Genomic DNA, 6,497 nt, shown 5'->3' with positions numbered 1-6,497 from the left:
TTGTGATTTGTATTTTGCTTTTGCCAAATAGAAGTATTTCTTGATATTGAATACAGTTCATTTTGCTCTCAAATTTGAGATATTGTTTTGTTTCAAACAAAGCATTTGACTGAGTGCATGAAAACATTTTGGGTAAGAAGCACTATCCGGCCATTCTGAGTTTGTGTTGGAACCCCTAATAGATATTCTGGCCGAGTGGTCTAAGGGGCTAGATTTAGGTTCGTGTCCCTGTGAAGGGATGCATTCAAATCCAACAACTGTTAGACTGCATGTAAAAGCTAAACGTCGATTACTAGATGCGTGATATTTTTCTATGCCTCGCAGGACACCAATTAAAGCTTTTTACACTTGTTTTCACAACATGTCCTGTGCGTAATGTGGATACAAGTCTTCCAAGAGCAGGATATTCCCATACCGGGAGTTGAACCCGGGCCACCTGGAAGAAAACCAGGAATCCTAACCGCTTGACCATATGGGAAGGATTACAAAAAGCAACTGATTGAATTATAAAGTAGACCTCAGTGATGTTTGAGAGTTGAGGAACAGTCCAAACAGTGCATATTTGGGGAATCAGCTTGTTAGCAAGCATTTTTAATCCAATCTAAAAGTGTTTGATTCTGCATGTAATTGAAAGAAGCCCATTCTAAATGGAAAAAGTCTCGTGATTTGTATGTTGCTTGTCGTTCAGCCAATAAGACCATGGACCTGAAATCCACAATACGGGATTTTGGAGGCTATTGTCCTGTGCATTATAATTATGGGGTTCTGTACACCTAATAGACTCAAATTGCTTCAAAATGTGTAACCATAGTCCTTTTTTGACCTACATCTTGTTGGTTCAGCATGAGTATGCAATTTTACTAGGTGCTGATTGCTGGACCATTATCTTAAAGACAAGAGAGTTACTTAAACATAGCGTTGACTTTGATTACTTGTGAAGTAACATAGTCTTGAAAGAGTTCCTTCTCAGCTATTTTTTCCCCCAAAAAAGAAATGACAATGTAGGATGGATTAAATAAAAGTGCTGCTTGATTAAATGGAAGGTGGAACTGGGAGCTCGCGCTGAAACTCAGCTTCCATCATTTATATCGGCATCAGTTGAGAATAAACCTACACTTTGCTGACTAGCTTGGTTAATCCTGATTAGAAAAGTCATCAGTGCAAATAAACACATTCTAGCAGAGGATGGTTTCGATCCATCGACCTCTGGGTTATGGGCCCAGCACGCTTCCGCTGCGCCACTCTGCTGAGTGCTCTCCTTCGATGGGACTTGAACCTAAAATCCCTGGTTTAGGGGGCCAGTGCATTATACCTACGGGGCTATATACATCTAAATGACTCAAATTGCTTCAAAATGTGTCATCTAGATTCAAAGGTAATGCAGAACTGGGATCTTGCACAGAAGCACTGTGCTCTACCACTGAGCTACATCCCCATCTACTGCCTGTCATGATTTATTTCCAAGCAAGGTTTGGAGACAACACCTTTCCCTTTGTGCCATGAACAGACTACTGAGTGGCGCTGCAGGGGATTGAACCCAGGATTTCCTACATGCCCTTGATCTGAAAGAAATGCTGAGAAAAGAAACATGCTGGTTTATAAAATGGAACGAAAGCTTGAAAGTTGTGCTCCCAAACAGACGTTGCTGACAGGATTCAATTCCAGTTGACAGGAATCCTAATCACTAGAGCATATGGGAAATGTAAGAATCAAGTATAAAAGATTGAAGTGTAACATAAGCCTCATGGATGTTGGAGAGGTTAAGGAACAGTGCTCAGTTGGGGCACCAGCTTTTAAGCAAGCATTTTTACAATCTAAAAGTGCTTGGTTCTGCATGTAATGGAAAGAAGCCCACTCTACGTGCAACAAATCTCGTGATTTGTATTTTGCTTTTGCTAAATAGAAGTATTTCTTGATATTGAATACAGTTCATTTTGCTCTCAAATTTGAGATATTGTTTTGTTTCAAACAAAGCATTTGACTGAGTGCATGAAAACATTTTGGGTAAGAAGCACTATCTGGCCATTCTGAGTTTGTTTTGGATCCCTACTAGATATTCTGGCCGAGTGGTCTAAGGGGATAGATTTAGGTTCGTGTCCCTGTGAAGGGATGCATTCAAATCCAACCACTGTTAGACTGCATGGAAAAGCTAAAGGTCGATTACTAGATATTAAAGCTGCGCCCAAATGCGTGATATTTTTCTATGCCTCGCTGGACACCAATTAAAGGATTTTACACTTGTTTTCACAACATGTCCTGTGCGTAATGTGGATACAAGTCTTCCAAGAGCAGGATATTCCCATACCGGGAGTTGAACCCGGGCCACCTGGGTGAAAACCAGGAATCCTAACCGCTAGACCATATGGGAAGGATTACAAAGCAATTGATTGAATTATAAAGTAGACCTCAGTGATGTTTGAGAGTTGAGGAATAGTCCAAACAGTGCATATTTGGGGAATCAGCTTGTTAGCAAGCATTTTTAATCCAATCTAAAAGTGTTTGATTCTGCATGTAATTGAAAGAAGCCCATTCTAAATGGAAAAAGTCTCGTGATTTGTATGTTGCTTGTCGTTCAGCCAATAAGACCATGGACCTGAAATCCACAATACGGGATTTTGGAGGCTATTGTCCTGTGCATTATAATTATGGGGTTTTGTACACCTAATAGACTCAAATTGCTTCAAAATGTGTAACCATAGTCCTTTTTTGACCTACATCTTGTTGGTTCAGCATGAGTATGCAATTTTACTAGGTGCTGATTGCTGGACCATTATCTTAAAGACAAGAGAGTTACTTAAACATAGCGTTGACTTTGATTACTTGTGAAGTAACATAGTCTTGAAAGAGTTCCTTCTCAGCTATTTTTCCCCCCTCCCAAACAGACGTTGCTGACAGGATTCAATTCCAGTTGACAGAAATCCTAACCACTAGAGCATATGGGAAATGTAAGAATCAAGTGTAAAAGATTGAAGTGTAACATAAGCCTCATGGATGTTGGAGAGGTTAAGGAACAGTGCTCAGTTGGGGCACCAGCTTTTAAGCAAGCATTTTTACTATCTAAAAGTGCTTGGTTCTGCATGTAATGGAAAGAAGCCCACTCTACGTGCAACAAATCTCAAGATTTGTATTTTGTTTTTGCTAAATAGAAGTATTTCTTGATATTGAATACAGTTCATTTTGCTCTCAAATTTGAGATATTGTTTTGTTTCAAACAAAGCATTTGACTGAGTGCATGAAAACATTTTGGGTAAGAAGCACTATCTGGCCATTCTGAGTTTGTGTTGGATCCCCACTAGATATTCTGGCCGAGTGGTCTAAGGGGATAGATTTAGGTTCGTGTCCCTGTGAAGGGATGCATTCAAATCCAACCACTGTTAGACTGCATGGAAAAGCTAAAGGTCGATTACTAGATATTAAAGCTGCGCCCAAATGCGTGATATTTTTCTATGCCTCGCTGGACACCAATTAAAGGTTTTCACACTTGTTTTCACAACATTTCCTGTGCGTAATGTGGATACAAGTCTTCCAAGAGCAGAATATTTCCATACCGGGAGTTGAACCCGGGCCACCTGGGTGAAAACCAGGAATCCTAACCGCTAGACCATATGGGAAGGATTACAAAGCAACTGATTGAAGTATAAAGTAGACCTCAGTGATGTTTGAGAGTTGAGGAACAGTCCAAACAGTGCATATTTGGGGAATCAGCTTGTTAGCAAGCATTTGTAATCCAATCTAAAAGTGTTTGATTCTGCATGTAATTGAAAGAAGCCCATTCTAAATGGAAAAAGTCTCGTGATTTGTATGTTGCTTGTCGTTCAGCCAATAAGACCATGGACCTGAAATCCACAATACGGGATTTTGGAGGCTATTGTCCTGTGCATTATAATTATGGGGTTTTGTACACCTAATAGACTCAAATTGCTTCAAAATGTGTAACCATAGTCCTTTTTTGACCTACATCTTGTTGGTTCAGCATGAGTATGCAATTTTACTAGGTGCTGATTGCTGGACCATTATCTTAAAGACAAGAGAGTTACTTAAACATAGCGTTGACTTTGATTACTTGTGAAGTAACATAGTCTTGAAAGAGTTCCTTCTCAGCTATTTTTCCCCCCAAAAAAGAAATGACAATGTAGGATGGATTAAATAAAAGTGCTGCTCGATTAAATGGAAGGTGGAACTGGGAGCTCGCGCTGAAACTCAGCTTCCATCATCTATATCGGCATCACTTGAGAATAAACCTACACTTTGCTGACTAGCTTGGTTAATCCTGATTAGAAAAGCCATCAGTGCAAATAAACACATTCTAGCAGAGGATGGTTTCGATCCATCGACCTCTGGGTTATGGGCCCAGCACGCTTCCGCTGCGCCACTCTGCTGTGCTCTCCTTCGATGGGACTTGAACCTAAAATCCCTGGTTTAGGGGGCCAGTGCATTATACCTACGGGGCTATATACATCTAAATGACTCAAATTGCTTCAAAATGTGTTATCTAGATTCAAAGGTAATGCAGAACTGGGATCTTGCACAGAAGCACTGTGCTCTACCACTGAGCTACATCCCCATCTACTGCCTGTCATGATTTTTTTCCAAGCAAGGTTTGGACCTTTCCCTTTGTGCCATGAACAGACTACTGAATGGCGCTGCAGGGGACTGAACCCAGGATTTCCTACATGCCCTTGATCTGAAAGAAATGCTGAGAAATAAAACATGCTGGTTTATAAAATGGAACGAAAGCTTGAAAGTTGTGCTCCCAAACAGACGTTGCTGACAGGATTCAATTCCAGTTGACAGAAATCCTAACCACTAGAGCATATGGGAAATGTAAGAATCAAGTGTAAAAGATTGAAGTGTAACATAAGCCTCATGGATGTTGGAGAGGTTAAGGAACAGTGCTCAGTTGGGGCACCAGCTTTTAAGCAAGCATTTTTACTATCTAAAAGTGCTTGGTTCTGCATGTAATGGAAAGAAGCCCACTCTACGTGCAACAAATCTCGTGATTTGTATTTTGCTTTTGCTAAATAGAAGTATTTCTTGATATTGAATACAGTTCATTTTGCTCTCAAATATGAGATATTGTTTTGTTTCAAACAAAGCATTTGACTGAGTGCATGAAAACATTTTGGGTAAGAAGCACTATCTGGCCATTCTGAGTTTGTGTTGGATCCCTACTAGATATTCTGGCCGAGTGGTCTAAGGGGCTAGATTTAGTTTCGTGTCCCTGTGAAGGGATATATTCAAATCCAACAACTGTTAGACTGCATGGAAAAGCTAAACGTCGATTACTAGATATTAAAGCTGCGCCCAAATGCGTGATATTTTTCTATGCCTCGCTGGACACCAATTAAAGGTTTTTACACTTGTTTTCACAACATGTCCTGTGCGTAATGTGGATACAAGTCTTCCAAGAGCAGGATATTCCCATACCGGGAGTTGAACCCAGGCCACCTGGGTGAGAATCAGGAATCCTAACCGCTAGACCATATGGGAAGGATTACAAAGGATCTGATTGAATTATAAAGTAGACCTTTGTGATGTTTGAGAGTTGAGGAACAGTCCAAACAGTGCATATTTGGGGAATCAGCTTGTTAGCAAGCATTTTTAATCCAATCTAAAAGTGTTTGATTCTGCATGTAATTGAAAGAAGCCCATTCTAAATGGAAAAAGTCTCGTGATTTGTATATTGCTTGTCATTCAGCCAATAAGACCATGGACCTGAAATCCACAATACGGGATTTTGGAGGCTATTGTCCTGTGCATTATAATTATGGGGTTTTGTACACCTAATAGACTCAAATTGCTTCAAAATGTGTAACCATAGTCCTTTTTTGACCTACATCTTGTTGGTTCAGCATGAGTATGCAATTTTACTAGGTGCTGATTGCTGGACCATTATCTTAAAGACAAGAGAGTTACTTAAACATAGCGTTGACTTTGATTACTTGTGAAGTAACATAGTCTTGAAAGAGTTCCTTCTCAGCTATTTTTCCCCCCTCCCAAACAGACGTTGCTGACAGGATTCAATTCCAGTTGACAGAAATCCTAACCACTAGAGCATATGGGAAATGTAAGAATCAAGTGTAAAAGATTGAAGTGTAACATAAGCCTCATGGATGTTGGAGAGGTTAAGGAACAGTGCTCAGTTGGGGCACCAGCTTTTAAGCAAGCATTTTTACTATCTAAAAGTGCTTGGTTCTGCATGTAATGGAAAGAAGCCCACTCTACGTGCAACAAATCTCGTGATTTGTATTTTGCTTTTGCTAAATAGAAGTATTTCTTGATATTGAATACAGTTCATTTTGCTCTCAAATTTGAGATATTGTTTTGTTTCAAACAAAGCATTTGACTGAGTGCATGAAAACATTTTGGGTAAGAAGCACTATCTGGCCATTCTGAGTTTGTGTTGGATCCCTACTAGATATTCTGGCCGAGTGGTCTAAGGGGCTAGATTTAGGTTCGTGTCCCTGTGAAGGGATATATTCAAATCCAACAACTGT

The 6,497-nt window shown here is 40.0% G+C and overlaps 6 non-coding genes across 6 annotated transcripts; all 6 read right to left on the bottom strand.

Moving 5' to 3' along the window:
* Nucleotides 1–406: 406 nt before the first annotated feature.
* On the bottom strand, nucleotides 407–478 carry trnae-uuc (transfer RNA glutamic acid (anticodon UUC)). Its single transcript has one exon. It is a non-coding gene; the product is annotated as a tRNA-Glu (tRNA).
* A 698-nt stretch (nucleotides 479–1,176) lies between these two features.
* Nucleotides 1,177–1,248, bottom strand: trnam-cau (transfer RNA methionine (anticodon CAU)). The gene has a single exon. It is a non-coding gene; the product is annotated as a tRNA-Met (tRNA).
* A 1,048-nt stretch (nucleotides 1,249–2,296) lies between these two features.
* Nucleotides 2,297–2,368, bottom strand: trnae-uuc (transfer RNA glutamic acid (anticodon UUC)). Its single transcript has one exon. It is a non-coding gene; the product is annotated as a tRNA-Glu (tRNA).
* Nucleotides 2,369–3,539: 1,171 nt separating this feature from the next.
* On the bottom strand, nucleotides 3,540–3,611 carry trnae-uuc (transfer RNA glutamic acid (anticodon UUC)). Its single transcript has one exon. It is a non-coding gene; the product is annotated as a tRNA-Glu (tRNA).
* Nucleotides 3,612–4,307: 696 nt separating this feature from the next.
* On the bottom strand, nucleotides 4,308–4,379 carry trnam-cau (transfer RNA methionine (anticodon CAU)). Its single transcript has one exon. It is a non-coding gene; the product is annotated as a tRNA-Met (tRNA).
* A 1,039-nt stretch (nucleotides 4,380–5,418) lies between these two features.
* Nucleotides 5,419–5,490, bottom strand: trnae-cuc (transfer RNA glutamic acid (anticodon CUC)). The gene has a single exon. It is a non-coding gene; the product is annotated as a tRNA-Glu (tRNA).
* Nucleotides 5,491–6,497: the final 1,007 nt, after the last annotated feature.

The sequence above is a fragment of the Eucyclogobius newberryi genome, unplaced genomic scaffold (assembly GCF_026437365.1).
Source record: "Eucyclogobius newberryi isolate DKJ021-1_F unplaced genomic scaffold, fEucNew1.0.hap1 SCAF_8, whole genome shotgun sequence".
In the NCBI taxonomy this organism is placed as follows: domain Eukaryota; kingdom Metazoa; phylum Chordata; class Actinopteri; order Gobiiformes; family Gobiidae; genus Eucyclogobius; species Eucyclogobius newberryi.
The sequence above is the reverse complement of the archived record's forward strand: the minus strand, read 5'-3'. Positions and strand labels throughout refer to the sequence as shown.